Source organism: Panthera tigris, chromosome X (assembly GCF_018350195.1).
Source record: "Panthera tigris isolate Pti1 chromosome X, P.tigris_Pti1_mat1.1, whole genome shotgun sequence".
In the NCBI taxonomy this organism is placed as follows: Eukaryota; Metazoa; Chordata; class Mammalia; order Carnivora; family Felidae; genus Panthera; species Panthera tigris.
In genome coordinates this window covers 28,489,400-28,513,545 of record NC_056677.1, presented here as the reverse complement: position 1 = coordinate 28,513,545, position 24,146 = coordinate 28,489,400, and the positions used below count along the sequence as shown (strand labels likewise).

Below are 24,146 nucleotides of genomic sequence, written 5' to 3'. Positions count from 1 at the left end.
TTCTCTGTCAGGGATGGGACCTTATCCATGGGGGGTTGGGGGAGGGAAACCTGTATGTTTGGCAATTTGTTCAACATTTATATATATGCAAGCCAAGGGCTGTAAAATGTTCATGGTTTCTTCAAAAATTTGCTAAATACTGGTGTTCTTTGACTCATTAGAGGCAAGGTACTTGTGTAGAAGACAGTCGAATATATTTTAGTATAAGTTTTTCACTTGGTAGATTAGACTTGAGAGAACATTTTCAGGATAAAATTTTCTTTACACACTTTTCATCTCAAATGTTTGTCCAAGTTGTCAAATGAAAGAAAATTAGGACTTCACTATAGTTTTAAGTTGTAACTACTTGATAAGTCAGTTTCCGTTTCTTGGAAATCCCTGTTTACCAGAGGTACATATTGATACCATTCTTAGTACTTTGGGGGTATAAATTAAATTTAACTTTGTCAACAACTTCTTATAAGATCATGTTACTATTATTACTACTGTGCTGATACTCTATCACTTGGTTTCATATTCATCTTTTTTTCATGTATATGTTTTTCTTTGGTGATGATTATATTAGTATGCTAAAGCTCAATTTTAGAGACATTGGATATCATTCATTTGGATACCATTAACTTATCATAAAAAAAAGACATGAAAATTATTTACATGATGAATGATTCCACAATTTCACTGGAATGGGCAGCTTCACCCGACGCCATATCAGTAATAATGTATTTCAGTCCACATACTTTCTGAGAATGTCACCATCTTTAAATAGGAAATAATCCTTGTCATCTAGAACTAGTTTGGTGCCTCTATAGTCTGGGAGAGGAACTTGATCTCCGGCTTTCACACTGGATGGTTGAATCTCTCCACCCTTTCCTGTAGAGCCTGTCCACAAGCTACTACTCTTGCTTAGTACTTTTTCTTGAGATTTTTCTGGAAGCATAACGCCTCCTTTCGTTACATTTTTGGCTGCACTACTTTGAACTAAAACTGATAGAGGAGAAGAAACTTTGTAGATGCCTGTCCTGCTAGGACTCGTGCTCCTGCAGTCAGTGCTCTGCCCTGAAGCTGCCCCGGATGCTGCAAGGAGACCCAGAGTCTGGCCCCAGGGCCACGTGAACATGGGATTATATTCATCTCTTTATAAATGTCTGATTAGTACTACAGATTAATAGTACTATGAATGGTGCCCTGAAGTCTAACCATTTGCTTAAAGGGCTAAAGAAGATATATAAATTAAAATCTAATTAGGAACAAAGGAAAACAATAAATCCATAAGGGCACCTGGGTGGCTCAGTCGGTTATGCCTCTGATTTCAGTTCACATCATGATCTCACAGTTGGTGGGTTCAAGCCCCGCATCGGGCTCTGTGCTGACAGCTCAGAGCCTGGAACCTGTTTCGGATTCTGTGTCTCCCTCTCTCTCTCTGCCCCTCCCTCACTTGCACTCTGTCTCTGTCTCTGTTTCTGTGTCTCTATCTCTCTCAAAAAGCAAAATTAAAAAGAATCTGTAGAAAACAAGATACTAGATCTTTTGTATTCATCGGCCCTTGTATTTGCTCTTCTTTGAATTAATCTGTTTTTGTTTTCTGCCAATGTTTCAATTGTAGTTATTTCCTTCTATGTATTCTTTTAAAAGTTTAAAGTTGTACTCTTCCACTTTTAGATATCTTAATGTGGAAATCACTCTTATTTTTTTTTTAATTTATTTTTATTTTTATATTTTTAATGTTTATTTTTGAAAGAGAGAGAGAGCAGAGGAGGGACAGAGAGAGAGGGAGACACTGAATCTGAAGCATGCTCTAAGCTCTGAGCTGTCAGCACAGAGCCTGATGCAGGGCTGGAACTCACAAACCATGAGATCATGACCTGAGCCCAAGTTGGACTTTTGACTGGGCCACCCAGTTGCTCCACTCTTAATTACTTTTTGTCCATAGTTCTTTTTTTTTTTTTTTAATTGAAAAAACAGTTGTCCTAACATAATTTTAAAAGGTCTTCTTTTCCCTATTTACATATCTGTAGTACTATCTGTATTGTAGATCAAGCTTAATATATCCTGGGTATCTTTTTCTGTTATTTTCTTCATTCACCATTTCCTGTGTCAACAGTGGACACCTCTATCACTGTAGATGTGTAACTAGCCTTGACATGGGGTAAGGCAGACTACCCTATCTTGTTTTTCACAGTTTTCTTAGATAACTTTAGTCATCTGAGTGCATGTGAATTACAGGCAAAGTACATAAAAGCCCCATTTGAAAAAGTGTTGATATATTTCCTGGGATTGTATTAAGTTAATTTGAGAAAAGTGGTATGTTATCTTTGTTTCAATGGTTTATTTATTTTTTGAGAGACAGCGTAAACATGAGAGGGGCAGAGAGATAGGTGGACCGGGGTTCCAAAGTGGGGTCTGCACTAACAGACTGACAGCAGTGAGCCCAAAGCAGGGCTCAAACTCATGAACTGCAAGATCATGACTTCTAAGGTGAAGGCTGATGTTCAACCAACTCAGCCACCCAGGGCCCCTTAAATTTGTTTTTTAAATTGTGATTTTGCCTTATGACATTGCTTGCTCTTAACATTAATAAAAATGCATTAAAGCTCTGGGTTCACTTTGCATCCATCTTGCTGAAATATATCTTTCAGAAATTCCTTCAAAGAATATGTGCAGGTAATAATTTTCTTAGTCTTTGAAAATGTTGTAAATAATAGTTGTGGTGCAAATTGTAGGTCAGCACATTTTTTCTTGTTACTCTTTTGAGCTTACTATTTTCTGTTCTCATTTTGATCCACAAAGTCGCAGGTGATTATATCTTCTGCAGTCTGATAGTCATTTCCTTAAGATATAATACCTGCTTTTTACTAATGTAAGTCGTCAGCTGCGTTTCTTTAGCATGGTGTTCTGTAGTTTTGCTACAATATATCTGGGTGTAAATTTATCTTTTTCCTCCTCGGTATTCATATTGCACTTAGAATATGAAGTATTCCTGTCTGTCTTCAGTCATGTAAAATTACCAGGCATTATTTTTAAATCTTGCTTTTCTGTAGTCCCACACGAGTCCCTTCTTTAGGAGTTCTTAGTGTTGGGTATTAATGTCTATCTTCCATGTCCTTTGAATTTCCTTTTTTTTTTTAAAGTTTGTGTATTTATTTACAGTTGGGGGAGGGGGAGGAGCAGAGAAAGAGGGGAAGAGAGAATCCGAAACAGGCTCTGTCCTGTCACACAGAGCCCAGCCTGGGCCTCTATCTCAGGAACTGCAAGATCATGACCTGAGCTGAAATCAAGAGAAAGGCGCTGAACTGACTGAACTACCCAAGCACCCCTGAATCCTCTGTTTTTAAATTAATTTACTTCCCTGGGTTGTGTTCTCGAGGAGTTCTTTATTATTATACTTCTCATTCACTAATTTTATCTTCTGTGCAATCTATGATGTTTAATTGTTTTAAAATGGATTCATTTACTCCATTTGTCATTTCCAATATCAGAGTCAGTTTTTTCTCACAGATACCAAATTATGTAGTGCCCTTTCACCCCTGCTTTTATTTTATGACTCTAGATTACTTTTCTTCTGATTTTCTCTTTTAATTTTACTACTGAAAATTGTCAACCTATCTTTTTAAATTGTTTTGCAGACACTCTGCCAGGATAGTTATCTCCCCTGAATCCATGGCTCACCCATGGTGCTGGTGCTGGTATGAATTTTTGCCTCTTCTAGGCTTGCATTTGGTCTCAGTTTTCTGGAGGCTTTCAAGTTAAGAGATGGGCTTTTTTTTTTTTTTTTTGCCATTGTTTTAATTGCTTCTTTTCCCCTTTTTATTCCTCCCTTTATTCCTCCCTAACTTTACTGGTGTCCTCATGTATTCCCTGGAATAGCAGTCCAGATGTTGATACTGTACTGTGCACATTGGGATGTCTGCTTTGTGATCATAATTAAAGTTCTCGAGGATTCAGTGCTCAAGTCAGATTATTTGGGTTTCTTTCTGGCATTGTGGTGTGTCTTTTTTTTTTTTTTTTTTCTTCCTCTACGTCTAGTTTAATAGTTTCCTATAAAGATAGGACCTCAGGCAGCAGGTCAGCAACATTTTTCACTAATTTGTCCTTTCAAGAATGATTACTGGGTAGACCTGTACTTTAACCTGGGACTTCAAGCAGTGATCTTAATTGTGGTTCTTCTCTCGAATGTGGACTCTTAGTGAAGGAGCCTAAATGCAGGCATACTGTCAGTTGGGGGAAAAGCGCCTAAGCCCTGCTGTGTTACTGTGTGGGGTTTTTTTCCTGTTTTTATATTTTCTCTATCAGTGCTCTATATTTTAAACAGGTAATATGCGTTAAGGCATAAATCGTCATGCCATCTCAATTAGGGAGTTTCAGTGCTTTCTATTTAATCAACTGGTATTCATTAACTTCACAAAATTAAAATTAAAACCGACAGAAATATACTACTAATACATTCATAAGAAATAAACCAGTTCATTATGTTTTAGGGGGCAGTATATGCATATTGTTCTGACATACTAAAATTAACAATAAAGGTTTCTGTTTTGTCTTTGTCTTCCCTATCAAAGAGTTTAGTATCCAAATTTAAAAGTATTTAACAATTTTGCAGGAATTTGAGTTAATACAGGTAAACCTGGATTAAATGAATGTTTTCAAAAAATTATTTGCTAAATACGACCTTTAATAAGAATATGGCCAAACCCAAAGTAATAACATCGGGTACGGGTAAGGATGTGGAACAGTAGGAATTCTTCCTTACCGGTGGGCATAAAAAACAGTGCAGCTACTTTGGAAGATAGTTGGCTGGTTTCTTAATGAACAAAGCATACTCATTTAAAAAAAAAAATCTTACCATTGCAGCCAGCAATTGTGCTCCATGATGTTTATCCAAGTAAGTTGAACACTTGTCCACAGGATAAACCGCCCACAAATGTTTATAGCAGCTTTGTTCACAATCGCCAAAACTTTAGGCAGCCATGTTGTCCTTTGGTAGGTTAATAGATCAATAAACTGTGGTCCATCCACACCATGGGAATATTGCTCATCACTAAAAAGAAATGAGCTTTTAGGCCATAAAAAGACATGAAGGAACCTTAAATGCATATTCCTAAGAGAAAGAAGCCAATCTGAAAAAGCTATATAGTGTATGGTTCCAACAATATGACATTCTGAACAAGGCAAAACTGTGCAAACCATAAAGAATCACTGGTTGCCACGGTTTGAAGGGAGGGATGAATATGTGGAGCACAGAGGATTTTTAGGGCAGTGAAACTAATCTATGATATTGCAATGATGGATATATCTCATTATCCTCTTGTAAAAATCCATAGACTGTACAACCCCAGGAATGAACCCTAATGTAAACTGTGGACTGTGGATGATCATGTAACCATGTAGGTTTATCCACTGTCACAGATGTACACCTCTAGTATGGGATGTTGATAGGTGGGTAGGCTGTGAATATGTGGGGAGAAGGAGTATATGGAAAATCTCTGTATGTTCTTCTCAAGTTTTCTGTGAACCTAAAACAACTGTAGAAAATAAAGTGTACTTCAAAAAATATTTACCAACACAAATCATGTTGTTTTAAGCACAGTTTTAAAACATGCTCAGTGTAGTACCATATGCTCATGAGTGTACAATAATTCCTTTGAAACTGCTTATCTTCAAACATGTATATTTAAATAAGACTTGTCCATATAATAGCAGGTACTTTATTTTCTCCTTTTGCATATATTTAATATGATAATTAATTCAACCTGGTATTATTCTGGCTGCTAGTCAAAGCCTCATACGTGTTTGTTAATTTGCCACTTGTTCCTTATACAACATCTTGGCTATTTAATAAGCACTTGGAAAAGTCAAGAGAGTCCTGCCCCAGCATGGGTCTTAATTGAATATGTACTGCATAATAGAATTAAATTCAGAACAAGCCATCAGTGGCAGATGATCCTTCAGTTACGAACAAAGCTTCGGTGGGAGGGATGGTGTAAAGGTGATAAAGTGATGGCAGCAAAGGGCTTTGGAATATTGTATGATAGGATTATATAATGGCTTTAAGGACACCCCAGGCTAAAAGTGGACCAAGTCCTCTCTGGGGCCGCCCGCTCTCATTTATTTGTGAGTCCTTTCACTGTAAAAACATAAAGATTTTTAGATAAAGGTTTCTATCATCTTCTCCCAATTTCTTTGGAGAATCTTTGAAACCCTGCCTCTGAGAAAATTAAGGAAGGTAATAATAATGTGGGTAGATGGTATCAAAATGCTCAGTGTGTTGTTGTTGTTGTTGTTGTTTTGTTTGATCACAGCTATCACTAATAGCAGAACTTGTGGTGTTGAGGATTAAGTTTTTGGTACAGGTAGTTCTCAGGTGGCTGTGTGATAACATATTTAAACATTTACAATATGCTTCCAAGCTGGAACACTTTGATGTCGTTCTGTCTGTAAAATAAATGGTATTGTGTAAAACATTACAGCAGATCTTGTAGAGTGAGTTGACAGGATGGCAGCATAGTTACTCACAGTTCAGACGACGACAATATAGAATGTAATGAGCCATAATGCTATTAGTTTTCCCTTGAGAATTTTCATGTTGTATTTTGTACAGTCCTTAAAATATCATGCATAAAACATTGTGCTGAAACAATAGCAAGTTTTATATTCATAATGTCATTAGGAGCCAACAGTTTAATAACCGTAGGAAACAATGGAAAATTTGCCTCAGACTCTTTTGGAAGGTGGGAACGAGAATAGCTGCTGCGTGAACGGTCCCGTCTGAAAGGCGCTCAGGCTAGATAAGTAGATACCGTAGTGTGACCCTTTGTTTTGCCGGGAATCTCTGTAAATGCCCGCTGGAGTGAACAGGGCATTTGAGGCTATGGCATCTTTAAGGAGAGGGTGAATCTATGGTACTCATCCTCGGTGCCCACCAGAAAAAAAAAAAAATGCATCCCTCAGGTAATGAATTGACTCAATGAAAGAGAGCAGGAGGCTTGGAAGAATAATGACTCCAGAATAGAATATGGAAATAACCATCGTATAGCAGCATTTGAAAAGAGCGTGGCTCTCTAATACCTTGGATTTGCTTCTGTTATGGTAGGACATAATTTCATCATTACGATTACTAACAGATGGAGTGATACATTTTGTTTCCAAATACTAACACAAAAGAGCAAACCACAGAACTTGATGAGAAGGATGCTACATTTGATATTTACTAGTGTATATGTGGCGCTAGACAAGTACTGAGAAATTAATCTCTTGGAATGAGCCACCATCGAACACTTCTGTCAAGTAATGCCATTTACTTTCCTTATTAACATAGTGAGCGATTCTGTTGGATCACTTAGCATGGTGAGCTTATTAGGAAAATAACATTGGTTCGAGCAAAGAACTCCTGTGACCTTTCTAAATGAAAATAGCATGATGCTCAAAATAATTGGTGGAAGGACCATCTCTACACACAAAGTGGTTTTGTGCAATCAACTGCCATACTGAGAAGAAACTTTGTTTTTTGTTTTTAATGTTTGGAATGCTGAAGATTTTTCTGTTTCTTTTCTATTTTAATTAAAGAGAATGAAAGTTGTATTTACATTAAATGCAGACAGCACCCTCCTTCCTGCAGTGAGTGTTTCTCCCAAATGGCTACCTTTTCCCACCTTGGTCTTCAGGAAACCCTTGATCACACTCTAAGAGCAGTTAGGCCTTTTTGAAAATAGGAAAATCAAAGGGAAGTTACATTTAAGATCTCAGAATTTTTGCATATATCATAAAATGATTACTAGGAATGCATTACTCAATTATGTATTCATAAATGGGCTAAAACATCTAGATAAAACGTGGTTAATGCTGAAGAAACTCGTTTATAAGAAGGACTGGGAAGAATCCGTAGTGGTCTGCTTGATCTCAGTATCCTAATACTGTATCCCTTGTGAGTAAATAAAACAGTGTGTTTACCATCTAATGATTAAAACAGCGAGTAAATAATTTTGAGTAAGGCATACTTAATCATTTTCTCAAATATCTTTCTAAGCCACATGTTCAGATGAAACAAAAAAAAATTACTTTGTAAACATTGATATCTGAAACCTGAAACTAAAATATATAGGAATATATTTTGTCCTTCAGAGATGTGACACTCTCAGTTGAAAAGTCAGCTTCTATTTTAAATCAGGATTTATGTGTAGTTTATGATTGGTTTAAAATATAAATGTTTTATACCCCTTCTTGTCTAGCACAGAATGAAATCATCTTGAAGGATTTTTATTAATCACATAAGTTAGAAGCCATATGTTTCAAGGAAAAAATATTTCCAAGAAATAGAGGTCTACTTGAGGCTTGACCCATGTTACCATCAAACCCAAGCATAATTTGCTCTGTGTGGCTGTTGAAAATTATGTTTTACATATCATTTACTATCCATTACACTGTATTACATCATGACTACTCACTGTTTTGTCTTTCATTTGTACCTATTTGTTCATATTTTTAAACTAGACCAAAAATTTCTGGAAAGACATTTGTTGCCATATCCCCATAATGTACCACATTGCAGATGGGAAATAATTCGACAATTAGGAGCGTATGAGATCATTTATATTTTTGTGTATAAATGTGTAAAAAGACTTTCCCTTGATTATAGTTATAAATATTATGAAGTATAACTGAGCTTGTGAGACTATCAATAAACCCAAGTGTCTATGAAATGTAAAGTCTAGCTCAAACATATGATTAAACTGTCAGTAGTAAAAGGAAAATGTAGAATCCTACTTAAGTTGTAAAGTTTTTCTTCCTTGGTACATATAATTACCCAGAAATCAGTCTTTACCCAATATCTATTTAATGTGAGGAGCCATAGGATAATTTTAAAGCTCATATATAAGTCCTAAAGGAATGAGGAATACAGGATAGGAGAGGATTATTCTGTGATGCCCTGTCTTCCAGTAGGAAATCGTGGAAGTCTCCTGAATGAGAAGTCCTGGGAATAGACTGAATGGGGAAGAGAGTACTAGAGGTTTACATTGCTACCTATCCTATTTTACTGAGGTCTGTGCCACTAAAAATTTGCATCATAGCCTTCTAGGAAGGCATGTGTGTATGGACTAACTAAAAGTCCAGCCATTTTTATGATAGTTCAGATCATAAAAATCACTAATGGATAATAAGGTATTTTATTTTTCTGTTTTTCTTAAGTGCAGCATTGCATAAAATCAAGGAAATAAACACTTAATTCAGTTAAAGAATTCTTCTGGGTAGGCCACAGCACATGAGAATTCTAGAGTTGGAATTCATTTGGAAGATTATCCGGACTGTTGACAGATAAGTATACGGTTGGGGTGGACCAAGAGGTTAAGGGACTTGCCTAAAGTCTTGAAATTACCGGTGCATCAAAACCACACATATATTCTTCCTCCTTAGTCTCCTTGCTAGTGTTATTTCTTTTTTTGTTTTTAATGTTCCTGTTGGAACACAGGATAGTTCGCTTTTTACGTTTTTGACGAACCTTCATACTCTATTCTGGAGTGGCCGCCTCTTTTAAATGTAACAGCCTTTCTACACCATGAAGTTAGGCCTAAGTATAGAGAACGATAACGTATAAGAATAATAAAATGATTGAAAAAATTCTGTTGTTACATGTTACGCAAATGTTCATCTTTCCCATTGTTCATTAGTAAACCAAATATGTCTTTCACATGCTTTCGTCCTCCACATAACATGTCTTAGGGTTTTTGTGATTACATTTGTTTGAAATGTTCTTGATATGAATAGTTTGCTTTTCTTCACTGTTTGACACGCTTGATATTTGGAGGGAAACAACTGTCTTGATAAATGAATAGTTAAAACATTATTTTCTGGTTTCCAGATTATATTGAATAAAAATAGTACATTTTTATGTATATTTATATATTTGTCTTCTGTACATAAACACACATATGTATTTGTATTATGGAGTTAAACCGCTTGTGGAATATTATACAGAAGTAATAATAGTCTGCATAATTTAGGCAGTCACAGGCCTTAGCAAGCTTAGAAACCATAAATCTCTGACATTGTACTCTTCTATCCATTAGGAATTCCCGGATGGATTTAGAACAAGGCCAAATCAATGTTGCAGTGTGTTTCAGTTGTAGAAACTAGACTTGTAATCTTTCTGAGTGGCTTTTTTTTATTACAAAAAAACAGTATCCTTAGTTTTGGGGTTTGATCTCTACACTGTTGACACAGACTACGTTTCCAAACATTGACAGTCTTTGTTCTATTCTTCATGGATTACAGAATATGCCAGATGTGTAGAATTTTCCTGGAAGAGTTGGAGTTACCCAAAAGTCATTAAAAAGTTGAAAAATGAAAGCATTACTGTTATGATACAAAGTAGTACTCATTGAAACTGAAATTCTTACACTTGCATACAGTACTTAGCTATTGTGGCTGTGCAGCTCTCTAATCTTATGTTCACACTTAGGCCTCACCATAAAGCATTTGTTACATTAAAAATAAGGAGGACAAACTGAAAACTAATAAAAGACAATGGAGAACACATCTGATTTACCTGGTAAATGCTCCTTTTATCTTTTGGTCAATGAATAGAAAAAAGGTAATTTTAGTAAGTTATTATCAACAAGAAAGATAAATAAACACAATGTATGCCGTTTTATTTAAGTTCTTGAATATTCAAACTAAGTTGTTTCCATTAACTTTCTAATTCATTGCCTGCTTTTTCCCACTTTTTCCCAGAAACTGGTTTTTGGTCATTGATTTTTTTTTTTTTTAGTTGAGAGAGACAGAGAGAGGGAGGGAGGGAGGGAAGAGGAGAGCACGCACCAGTGGAGGAAAGGGGCAGAGGGAGAGAGAGAGAATCTCAAGCAGGCTCCACGCCCAACACACAGCCTGACACAGGGGTCTATCCCAAGACCCTGGGATCACGACCTAAGCCAGAATCGAGAGTCAGATGTTAAGTTGACTGAGCCACACAGGTGCCCCTAGTCATTGTTTATTTTCTTATTTCTCACTTTACTGAGCCCTAAAATTAGCCACGCACATTTAGCTTAAGTACTGGTACAATGTATAATAAGCTAGTATTATAGAAGTACATTAGTTCTAAACAATAATGAAGAAGCAAAAAGTTGTATATTTATAAGCCACATTCTAGGATTCCAGGGGAAATATTTCCATTATAATAATGTTAATGGGGTGCCTGGGTGACTCAAGTAGTTAAGCGTCCGACTATTCATTTCAGCTTAGCTCAAGGTCACACGGTTCATGGGACTGAGCCCTGTGTCAGGCTCTGTGCTGGGTGTGGAGCCTGCTTGGGATTCTCCCTCTCCCTCTTTCTCGGCCGCTACCCTGTTCACACTCTGTCTCTCAAAATAAATAAACTTAAAAAAGGCAAGCTAGTTTCTATTATTTATGAATTAAATTTATGCATGGGAAAAAAGTCACATATCTGATAATAGAATGTACAAATAATATGCTTTTTTGTGTGTAGGGTGGCAAGAAGAATAGACCAAAAAGTTGTATTTACCCCATTCATCATGCTATGTTTGGAAGTTATTTAAAACATAAGAACATCTTGATAATCTGTTTTGAAAACATGTTTTACATGGCCTCAAGAACCTAGAGCTTTCCAATATACTTTAATTATGTAGTGCATTATAAAATAAAGCTTCATTTAGATTATGTTAGGCCATTTTATAATATAACCAAATGTGATATATCCTTTTATTTCATTTTAGTCCTACAGTGTTAGATAAGCTCAGTTGTGTTCAAGAAACTATGTTTTTGTAAACAGGATGGATGCTAATTCATTCTTTATTAGTCTTGAGGGGAAGTAAATTCTGACACACTGCCTACTCTGTTGCAAAACTAACCAAATCAAACAATTTATTCCACAACTGACCAATTCAGAGAGAAAACAAACCAAGCTAAAGTATCATTTTAATTTAAATTACCAACTTGTAAACTCTGAGAATAAATAGTTAGAGATGAACTCAAAGTCTAAATAATATTTATTTTTATGTTGAGCTGTTGCTAAGTTTCACTATATTTGACCAAACCAACCTGACTCTGTGCTTATGTAATTGTGAGCAAGCTGACATCTGCATGTGAGTACTTACTTCGGATTTTATGGTGATCATATTGCTATCAACATGATTTACAATTATACAGGAAGTAGCAATACTTTGATTTTGCTGACTTTCTTACTCCGTAATGTGATCTATGTTTTACATAATCAAAAATCAACTCTCCATACCAGTGGTTAGCCAAGGAATGGCAATTTTAAAAAAGCAAGAAGTTTTTTTAAAATTGGATTTTATTATGAAATTCCTTTTTACTTAAACTCTGGTATGCATCTCATCAGGGCTGATAGAAGTTTCTGAATCATTATAAAATCTCTTGAGTAGAAGTAATAATGGAACACATGAAGGGATTTCCATGCTTTTTCCCCCCTATGAAATGTTGAGATTGGTTAATCTTCATTACTTTACTGTCTTCCTACCATTGGAGAATAGCACTTGTGTATGTCAAACTTGAAATCGAAACCACTTGAGGTCTGTGTTAAATTTCAGATTCTGATATGGTAGGTTTGAGGTGTGCCTGAGTTTCAGCATTTTTAATGAAGTGATACTGTTTTGTCATGAATAGCAAAGGTATATGTAGACAGTGACATTCAGTATTGATTAAACTTTTCACTTAAACCTAGATAGCACTTAACAACCTTGGTAATTGCTACCCCATTCTTACTTTAGCAAATTTTTGTAAACATCTCAAACCCTCATAAAGATTATGATAGTACAAAGCCTAGGGTTTCAAGTTGGATATAACATTATTAAAAAGCCTCAGTTCCAACTTTGGGCAAATTTCTCAATTCACTGGATCTCGATTTTCTTATCAGCAAAATGCAAATGATCCTGCCTGTGTTACATGGGGATGATGCTTTAATATGCCACAAGAATCATCTAAAATGAACAGTAGCTAACATGGAATTTAAAGTACGAGATTCCTCCTGCAAACGCCATGGTTTGTTTATATAACTCGGTGTGTGTGTGTGTGTGTGTGTGTGTGTGTGTATATGTATATATATATATATATATATATATATATGTTACAGGTAGATATAGTAGATACATACATACATTAATATATACACAGAGCATGCATGTGAGCTAGAACAAGCAAAGAGACAGTGGTCTTCAAAGGTATAAAATGTATGAGTTCAAGAGAGTACAGACCTCCAAATGAACTCTTCACCATCTTACATTTTAACATTTATTGAGGTCTTATTGATATATTAAAAAATGCACATATATAATGTATACAATTTAATGGGTAGTCTTTTGAATTTAGTCTTTTGAATTTAGTATTTGGTAACCTGGTTGTGGGGTTTGGGAAAAATTCTAATTTAGATCCCTTCCAATTGATATACCATAGTACTTTGCAAATGATAGATTCAAGAAGGAATAAATTTGTTCCTGCTGGAAGTTTTGTCACAGGACAATTTTCACATTATAGGAGTGGAAATTCATTTAGAACTGGCTGGCAGGTTAATTTGAAATCAATTCAAGAACTATGAATGCCTATTGTTAACTATTTTAGTTTGAAAACTCTGTAGGCTAATGATAGATGGCATGCTGTGATTGTGCATGTGTCCGTGTGTGTGTGTGTGTGTGTGTGTGTGTGTGTGTGTGTGTACACGAGAGAGAGAGAGAGAGAGAGAGAGAGAGAGAGAGAGATTGACATGCTGATATATGCTTCATCACTGAATTTTTAAATAGAGGAATTAAGTTATTTTAACTTGCAAAAATACAAAATATATTAAAATAAAGCAATAACATTTATGCTTTTATACAAATAATATTAAAAAATGAGATATTAAAAAATGAGAACAGTGAGATTGTCTGTTTTTTTAATACCCATCTCACTTCATATCTAAAACAGAGTGCTGTAATCCGCATGTCAATGAAGTATTTCACTTATTCCTATATTTGGTTGTTACTGCTGAGTGACATGGAAATCCTATTTCACAAAGGTTTGTGTAGCAAAGATTAGAGTGCTCTACAACTACTAAATTGTTTCATTTCATACAAGCATTTACCTCAAATTTTTGGTGATAGGACTAATACCATGTATAATCACTTTAAAGTATTCTAGTCTTTTGTTGACTTGATGCATGAACAGCTTGAGGGACAGTTAATCCCTCCTTATATCAAACTCCTTTTTGTTTGTATCACAGATAGGTGGGAGATGAGTTGATGAAATATACATATTTAATGAATAAGACACATCAAATAGTACTACAAATATATGTAACTGGCGGACAAAAACTATTCCTATCCTCACCATCCGTGGAGTTACTTCTAGGACAAAAAGATTGTAAAGTTAGAGATTGCAGGAAATTGTCCTATCCTGGAGTTTGATCAGGCTGCCAAAATATAGAAGAGTTTGCCAGGTTTTTATGTGGCAAAAGAGTTACCATCTTACTGGTAGGTGGCTCTGTAAAGGCCCCCCCCCTTTTTTTTATGCTTCTGGAGTGCCTTTCAGGACATAATCAAAACTGGGAGGAAGAAACAAAATATTGGCACTTGCTTTGTGTAGTAACATAAGATGGCAGGGGCAAATGAGCAGATTGTGTGCAAGTTGGAAAATGTTTCTCTTCTTCAGTGTGAATTATTCTGGAGTATACTTAATAATAAATGGAGACTGAGGCACCTGGTTAGCTCATTCAGTTGAGCATCTGAGTCTTGATTTTGACTCACGTCATGATCCCGGGGTTGTGGGATCAAGCTCCATATTGGGTTCCATGCTGAGCCTGCTTGGGATTCTGTCTTTCTTCCCTTTACCCTGCTCACTCTCTCTCTTTAAAGAAAAAAAATAATAATGATGATAAATGGGGGCTATAGGAGATGTATGAATCCTGGAGAAAAAGATCATTTTCAAAGGATACAGCCTCTTGCATCAGGCTGCCTAGGTTCATATCTACCTTTCACTAGCTTTGTGTCCTTTAACAACCTTGAGATTTCCACCTATGTAGCTTCTCTGAGCTTCCATTATGTCGTCTGTAAAATGCTGATAAAAATGAACGCCTATGTTATGGAGTTGTTGTGAAGATTAAATTTCCATATTTCCCTGAATCTAAGAAATTGTCAATCATATGACATCATTTTGTGTACCACTACGAAAGAAGAAAAAATAAAGTAACCCCTAAACTGTACGCACCGATGCTTTTAAATATATACTCAATCTTAGAAATAATAAAAAGTGAAATAGGTCATCTCAGCATCCATCAAACCTAGTAGACAGTACTGGTAAGGTACTTAAATCAGTATTTGGCACATATTAATTGCTCAGAATTTGCTGTCATGGGATAGAATTTCTCTCAGGGCAGATCATGTTTCCCACATAGAAAATGGAGGCCTTCTAAAAGGGATGACTCACAACAGGCTTCAGTGTGGAAGAGCAAACGTCGAAACTGGACAGTGTTCGCAAAGGACCCTTGTGTAAGGTTTCATTCCTTCCAGCTCTTCTGTTGCACCACACAGAGGTAAAAGCCCTTTTATAGTGGACCATTTTGCATTCCTCCCCCGCCTCCGAATTCTCTTTAATTATCCCCATGTACAAGTCATGCAAGGCCTGTGCTCCCACCCAGTTCCGTGTGGAGTTTGCGGAGACCGCAGTGGGGAGCATTTCACCAGGAGCTGGGACCCAGGCAGTGCAGCTGATGCACACTAGGAATAGCACTGTCCAATAGCTCCACGTGGTGTCAAGGTTGGCCTTGAGCAGCTTTGTAAGAAAGAGTCTCTGAGAGTGATAAGGAGGGAACCACACCCAGAGAAGTAACTACCAGGGGATTTGTGATTTAGGAATAAATGTGAGGAACAAAACCTCTTTCTCCAGGATTTTATTTCTTTTTCACTTGTTTTTAAGTGTTTATTTTTGGAGAGAGAGAGAGAGAAAGAGCGATTGAGCGCCAGAGCACGAGTGACCTCGAGCAGAGGAGGAGCAGAGAGAGAGGGAGACACAGAATCTAAAGCAGACTCCAGGCTCTGAGCTGTCAGCCCAGAGCCCAGCATGGGGCTGGAACCCACAAACTGCAAGATCATGACCTGAGTTAAAGTCAGATGGTTAACTGACTGAGCCACCCGGGCACCCCTCTTCCTCCAGGATTTTAGAGAAAGGTGACTGTTAGAATGGCAGAAGTGGCTAATGGTTAGTTGGCATAAGTGATGAAATTTTTTCACAGTATATACAGTCTAGACTACTAGTGGTCATTGAATCATGTTAGTGATTTTCCTCTATTGCCTCGCTTTTGAAAAGTATATCTTTATATTTCTGATATCAGAATATACAACAATAGTGATAGTATTAATACTTCTAGCTAACACACAGAATGTACTATGTTCCAGGTGCTATTCTAGATACGTACAGTTTACTACGTTACAAGTGCATTACTGGTGTTAATTCAGTGGTAAGTCTGTGAGCTGGGTGCAGTTGTTATCCCTCACATAACAGTTGAGGAGACTGAAGTATGGAAAGGTTACTTCTCCAAAGTGTCAAATGTCCACAAACACACACACACGTATATGGCCACATGGACAAGAACGATTAGGTAGCAGAGATGGGCAGCATGGTCCTAACCATTACATTCTTAAACAATTTCACAAGACCATGGGATCGACATTCCTTCCCCCAAACAGTTTCTAAGCCAGTGATAACTTTACAACCTTATGGTAGCCTGAAGTTTAGAAAATGAATATGGTGACTGCATTGTGCCTACAGTCCTGTTCTTGTCTACCTACCTGTATCCAGGACCCCCAAGGGCCGTGGCAGTGGGCATGGATGTTGGCTTCTCCTGTGCATCTGAGTCTCAGCTGTGGCAAAAAGTGAGCTTGAGCAAGATTATTTTAATTAAACGTTTTATTTTGACTTAATTGTAGAATTAAGGAGTGTTGTAAAGTATAATACAAAAAGATGTTGTATAACATTTACCCATTTACCCTCTACTGCTCTTATCTTGGAAATAAATAGTAAAATATCATGACATTTTAGAATGAATCCATCTTAATCAGAGTTCCCAGATTTTTCCTTGTGTTCCTGTGTGTGTGTGTGTGTGTGTGTCTGTGGATTCGAAGAAATTTTTTAAAAAAATTTTTAGGATTCATTTCTGAGAGAGCGCAAACAGAGGAAGGTCAGAGAGAGGCAGACACAGAATTCGAAGCAGGCTCCAGTCCCTGAACTGTCAACACCGAGCCCAATGCGGGCCTCAAACCCATGAACGTGAGATCATGACCTAAGCCGAAGTCAGATGCCTAACCAACTGAGCCACCCAGGTGCCCCAGAATCCAATGCAATTTTAAAACATGTGGGATAGTGCCTCCACCGCTATAGACAAAATTCAGATCACTTGCATGACCATGGGGTCCCTCCCACTGCCTTTTTATGCCAACACCCATTTTCCTCCTTCCACCCTGTCCTGTCCTAACCCATGGCAACAGTCTGTATTTCATGTCTATAATTGTGTTATTTCAAAAATACTACGCTAGCAGAGTAGTATAGATTTGGAATTGGCAGCTCAGCCTAGTTGTCTTCAGATGCATCTAAGTTACTGCGTGTAGCAAATAGTTTCCTTTTTTCTTGTTTAAGAAAATTGAAGTATAGTTGACATACAGTGTAATGTTTCAGGTGTACACCATGGTGAATCACCAATTCTCTGCAGTATGCAGTGTTTACCACAATAAGTGTAGGTACCATGTATCATCATACAAGGTTATTACAACATTATTGACTGTGCTGTACTTTACATCTTTGTTTCTAACTCATTTTATAACTGGAAGATTGTATCCCTTAATATCCTTCACATATTTCACCCATCCCTTCCCCCACCCTTAGCCTTGGAACTACTAGTTGGCTCTCTTTATTCACGAGTCTGATGATTTTGTTGGTTCATTTGTTTTGTTACATTCCGTATGTAAGTGAAAGCATATGGTATTTGCTAATATATATTGCTGATTCATTTATTATGGATATCCCAGCGTTTATTAAAGGGGCAGAGAAAGAGAGGGAGATACAGGATCCTAAGCAGTCTCTAGGCTCTGAGCTGTCAACACAGAGTCTGACGCGGGGCTCGAACCCAGGAACCACGCGATCATGACCTGAGCCGAAGTCGGACGCCCAACCGAGTCACCCAGGCACCCCGGTTGGTTGGTTGGTTGGTTGGTTGGTTGGTTGGTTGGCTGGTTGGTTGGTTGGTTTTTAAAAAGCCACACAACTATTTTCCAGAGGTGGCTCTAGCATTTTACAGTCTTAGCAGCAATATGTAAGTCATCTAGTTTCTTAACATCCTTGTCAACATTTGGTGTTGTCACTATTTTTTATTTTAGCCACTCTGGTTAGTTTGTAGTTTTGTCTCACTGTGGTTTTAATTTGCATTTCCTTAATGCCTAGTGATGCTAAATATCTTTTTTATATATTTATCATCTGTATATATTCTTCAGAAGAATGTATTTTTTTCAGTTTTTTTCCCTATTTTCTTTTTCTTTTTTCCCTGTTAGAGCAAGTGAGAGAGTAAGTGGGGTGGGGGAGAGGGGGAAGAGAAAGAGAATGCCAGGAAAGCTCCACATTCAGGGCAGACCCTGACCCAGGGCTCGATCACACAACCCTAGGATCATGACCTGAGCTGAAATTAAGATTTGGATGCTCAACCAACTGAGCTATCCAGGAGCTCCATCCCATTTTCTAATTGAATTTTATTTTTTTTTACTTTTGACTTTTTAGTTACATATTCTAGTTACTTATCTAGGTCAGCAAAAGTGATAAGCAGGTATTTTCTTATAGTTCATATCATTTCGTTCATCTTCTTAACAGGTTACTTCCCAGAGCATGACTTTTAAAATTTTGATGAAATTTATTTTATTAATATTTCTGTTTATGGGTTGTGCTTTATATGTTAAGCATAAAAAGTCTTCACTTCAGTCACAAGTATTATCTCATATATATGTATACTACTAAAATATTTATCATTTTATATTTAACATGTCAGTTTTGCATAAAGGGTTAAACATAAGTCTACTTGCTCCGGTGCCCTTTCTTGAAAAGACTATCATTCCTTCATTGAATTGCTTTTACAACTTTAACAAAACTTTGTGGGTATGTTTGTACCAGTTTATTTCTGGGTTCTCTGTTCCATTGCATTGATCTAAAACTCTACCCCCCACCATTTCCAACTCTCTTTCTTATAATTGAGTAATAAGTCTTAATATTGACCAGCATGATTCCTGTCACTTTTTCTTAGTCAAGGTTGTTTTAGCTATTATGGGGTTGTGTCATTCCATATAAATTTTAGAATAAGCTTGTTTGTGTCTATAAAAATAACCTTGCTTGTGTTTTGATAGGAATTTCATTAAAACTACACATCAACCTAGAGAGAATCAACATTTTCACCACATTGAATCTTCCAGTCTCTTAACACGGTGCATCTCTCCACTTAGGAGATCTGACTTCTTACATGATGCTTTGCTTTCTAACAGTGCCTGGCATTGGGATTAGATTGTGTTTTCATGTTTCTACTATCCGTATAATGGCGTTATTGTCTGTTATGCATGTGATTAGAAAAAGAAAGGGAAAATAGGAAAGGGTCCAAAATTGCAGTTTTGAAAGGGAACCAATTTTTAAAAATTTAAGTCACTGTATCTAAAAATATACCATATGTGTATGATGTTGTAGTAATTTTAAATGATAAGGTTATAATTGTTTATAGACAGATTGATAGAGACCTATAATTTTTCATGAATGCAAAACATCTTTCTAATTACATTAAAGTCATGCATCAGGGTGTTTCTTAATCACTTTTTTAGCCTACAGTTTTATGATTCATGTTGTAAAATGAAGACTGGTCCTTATATTCTAATATTTATGAATAATCCCTGTATATTAAAACAGACAACAAAGTAATTAGAGCCCAGTACTAAATTTAAAAGTGAATTAGAAATGAACTTTTAAGTAACTGAAAACCCTAAAGGCATTGTGTTACGTAAATAGGGAAGGGTCTGAGTCATTTTCTCCACTAAATGAATTATTTAGCTTAATTTAAAACATTCAGATTAATACAGCTTCACAGGTAATAACCTGGGAAAAACACAGGGTTGCTAGCTAAGATATTTATATAAAGTTCCCAACTTTATAGAGAAGAGGGAAAAAATTGGCCATTTTTGCCTCCCTTCCTCACAGTTATCTGTATCTCTTGAAATGGTTCTCCTGTGATGACATATATTTTTTAAGTTTTGATTTTAAAGCATCTTTTTATTTAAATGCCATGGGAAAATGTGTTAGCTTTTATTGGCTAGTTTAAGGGCGTAGATGCCAGAAAAAAAAATTAAAACCATTTAGAATCAAGCAGTTGATACTTGACATATATGTGTAACTCTGGAATAAGGTATTTCATCTGTCAGGGTGTTGCAGAGTGGAGTGTGTTTATGTGTGGAGTGATGTATTCATACACACGTGGACACATGGGCAACTGGAGGTCTTTTATCACTCACTCAAGTACATTGTCAACAGGTCAATCACTATATGACTCTTGTTTTAAACTCTGAGAAAATCCATTGCTTTCAGCCCTTACTTCTGGAGTGAAAACTTTATATACAAATCAGTATGGAGGTGGTAAGTTTTTATTTCAAGTTGTAATAAATATTGTATACTCAAACCACCAGATAAAGCCTTGAAAAATGTAGACATTGTTTGTATACACAGAAACATGCTTCGTTATGAATCCCATTCATTTTCATCTTCTACTTTATTACTTCAAAGGGAGGAGCTGTTGATGTTTCTGATCTCCCTGTGTCAGCCATGACCCTGGCAAGAAACGGAATCTAGCACAGATGGTTCAGTGAAACCCGGTAACGGGACTACTTTCAGAGCTATGGGCAGGTTTAAAGGAAACAACAACAACAAAAAGGGCTGTTGGGGTTCATATATACTACCAGCAGTAGGAGACTGTTAAATGTCCCCCTACTCAGGTCTGAAGGATCAAGCAAAGGAGGTAGCATTTTCTAAATTCAGTAAGAGAGCATTGGAAGAGGGGATTCCTAACAGGACATTTAGGACTGTAAGCTGCCACTGTGAGAAATAAGGCCCCAAGAAGATGCAGTGGAATGGGGAAGAGATGCCTTTCTCTTTGCCTGCCTTTTTTTCTGATGGGTGTGCTGCCCATTGGCCCAAATCAACCAAGAGTAGTCAGCAAAGGATCTAATGAAATGTAACATATGGGGGATCAGCCTTGCAGGCACAGAGTAAAGCAAAGAAGGACATAAAAGTGGTTGGGTTCATACCAGCAAGAAGACAGGAGAATAAAATATTCAAGGCATAGAAAGAAAAAAAAAACACCAACCTAGAATTCTGTATCATTGAAATTATCTCTCAGAAGTGAGGGAGAAATAAATACTGTATCAGACAAACCAACACTGAGAGGATTTGTTGCCAGTAGATTTGCCTTACAAGAAATGTCAGAAGTACTTCGGAGAGAAAGAAAATGATGTAGCTCAGAAACTGGGATCTACTTAAAGGGAAAAAAAAAAAAAACACTAGAGAAGGGCTAAATGAAAGTAAAATAAAATCTTTTAATTTTCATACTCCTAATAATGTAATAGATATCTGTCCAAAATCATAATAGCAATAATGTATTGGGTGATTAGAGCTTACTGATAAAATCAATGAATGGCAGCAATGTTACAAATTTCAAGGAGGAGAGTGGAATAGTTTGTTATATATAATGTAGCTGCACTAGCTATGGGGAAAAATTGATTGCAGTGGGGAGCAGAGAGAAAATGTCATAATTCCCTACTTTAGTCAATGTCAGAACTGTCCCCTAGCTAGTTCAAGTTCAAGTTCACTTATTTTTAACCATAAATTATTTCATTTTATTCTTTTCCTAATAACTGAATGAAAATAGAAAAAAATGGGGTCTATAAAGTATAAGTGAGAACCTAATACAGTTTCTCTTTTCTAATGGATTTAACTACTACTAGCCTTGTCTCAATATATTTTTTCAAATAATATTTTTCTACAAACCTCCTTTTCAAGAACCAGTTGTATTATTAGATTTCCCTGTCTTCAAATGGAGGATTTATTCAAATAGCCCTTCCCCCCCCCCCACATCACCTTTTTTTATTGTTTTACAAAGAGGGACTTATACCTATCTTTAATCTTACTCTGTTCTCCAGTTTTCTAAAGGTATACCTCAGAATTGGGAAATCCTAAAAAGTACTTCATTCGTGAATGTGACAGGAAACATAACTTGAGGGGCACCTGGCTGGCTCTTTGGTGCAGTCCTTGATCTCGGAGTCATGTATTTGAGCCCCAAATGGGGTGTAGAGATTATTTAAGAAATAAACTTTAAAAGAAAGAAACATGTACCTTTGAAGACAAAGATGATAATGAAAAAGGCATATGTGCACACACATACACACGCACCTACATACATATTAAACCCAGGTTTAGTAACTTAGCAGACTTCTTAATATCCCAAATAAAGCTAAAAAATAAAGCTAACACTGAAACTTGACAATAAAATGTTTACTTTTTTAAAAAGTGGTGAAGGGAGTATGAAAGCTTTGATTGTTTTGAGAAGTTAATTGAATCCAACATATTATAGGAATGTAAACAATGGCATTTAATATAATATGGGTTATAGGCTATATTCAAGTCATGATACTTATGAATTTTTGAACACTTGAAAAAAATTAAACCTAACTTTATGATATAAACCTGTATCGACTTATTTTCTGTAATCCTCCTCTAAATTCAGACCATTTTTGAAACCTCATTTAAAATCAAGTAAAATACTCTCTGTGGTTTCCGTAACAGGCTCCCACTTTCAGGCTTCAGTGAGTAACTATATTGCTTATGGGGCTCAGGAAAATTTTTGAACCAAATTATAAATGGTCATTATTTCAGAGGTTATTTTCATTTTTTTTTAAGTATTAAGAGTTTCAAAATAGAATGCCACTCAATTAGAGACTCAATCTGAATGAAGTCCCCACCCCCCAGCTCTGGGACTGTATTAGAGAAAATAGCATGTGTAGGTTCACCTGGTTCACAATTCCTCTTTAATCTTGCCTCCCCAGAAGATTTGTCAGGAGACTAATGAAGCCTAAGTGTCAGGGCCCCTCCATTTCACAGAACTCTTCAAAGACACCGCTAAAGCCTCCAGATAGCCACATGCTTAAAAAATACCCAAAACTAAGAAGGTCCTCAAATTTTAGGCCCCGTATATTTGGATGAAGATCACTCTCATAACTCTCACACTCATTCTGAGAATGACCCACTCAGCCATCACAAAAAAATTGTCACGTATGTTATGGTTTTGGTATAGACGGAAACTTGTGATATTAAGGACACAGTAAATAGTGTAACAATTGCAGAGTTTGTTTTAACTTTTTTTCACAAAGAAATTAGCAAAGGATTTTGATTTCAGCCTACAAGTTTGGCTGAAGCTGCAATTTAAATGTCATCCACAGAGATTTATACTACTTCCGTTACTCTTTCTTGCACAGTAATAACTTGGTCTAGGTTTTCAGTACATTTACGGAATCTTTTTGAATATTAAGTAATGACAAAGTGTCATTTGGAGCACGTTCTCTCAAGATTCTCATATTTATTTTAAAAGGTACCCGGAATTCTTATTTGCAGATTTAAAGTCTTCTTGAACATTGTACTCTGTTACGATATTGTAACTTTGAACTGTGCTGCTATTATACAACCTAGGCCCTGTGGCTTTTAAAACAAAAAGGAGCAGGAGCACCTGGGGTGGCTGGTTGGTTGAGCATCCAACTCTTCATTTCAGCTCAGGTCATGATCCCAGAGCGATGGGATCGAGCCACACATCGGGCTCTGTGCTGAGCGTGGAGCCTGCTTAAGACTCATTCTCATTCTCTCCCTCACTTGCACATGTACTCTCTCTCTCTCTCTAAAAAACAACAACAACAAAGAGGAGCAATTGCAGAGACAATTGTAAACATATTATTGCTGTCATCTAATCTTCATTAGACTTTACAGTATGTTTTATCCTTACTTTGTGTGCATATATATTAGTGTCCCATACGAGGAGTCTGAAAACTTAGGATCGTGGGCCAAACTCAAGCCCCCATCTTTTTTATTTACTTAAACTA

General features: G+C 36.5%; 1 pseudogene; it reads right to left on the bottom strand.

The window, feature by feature from the left end:
- Window positions 1-724: 724 nt before the first annotated feature.
- On the bottom strand, window positions 725-1,131 carry LOC102971216 (annotated as a pseudogene).
- Between the last annotated feature and the right edge of the window lie 23,015 nt (window positions 1,132-24,146).